This window comes from Eimeria mitis, genomic scaffold, assembly GCF_000499745.2.
Source record: "Eimeria mitis Houghton genomic scaffold, Emh_scaff4762, whole genome shotgun sequence".
In the NCBI taxonomy this organism is placed as follows: domain Eukaryota; phylum Apicomplexa; class Conoidasida; order Eucoccidiorida; family Eimeriidae; genus Eimeria; species Eimeria mitis.
The window spans coordinates 1-229 of record NW_013573062.1 but is presented as its reverse complement, the minus strand read 5'-3'; positions in this window follow the sequence as shown (position 1 = coordinate 229).

Genomic DNA, 229 nt, shown 5'->3' with positions numbered 1-229 from the left:
AAAAAAAAAAAAAAAAAAAAAAAAAAAAAAAAAAAAAAAAAAAAAAAAAAAAAAAAAAAAAAACTAACAAGAGGATGTGTGAAGCCGAGCTTGGCCAGCAAACTGAAGAGCTCCACGCAGCGGGGGGGAGATGCAGCCAGTATAAAGTCCTCGCTCCTTAATAAATAAATAAATAAATAAACAAATAAATAAATAAATAAATAAATAAATAAATAAATAAATAAATAAA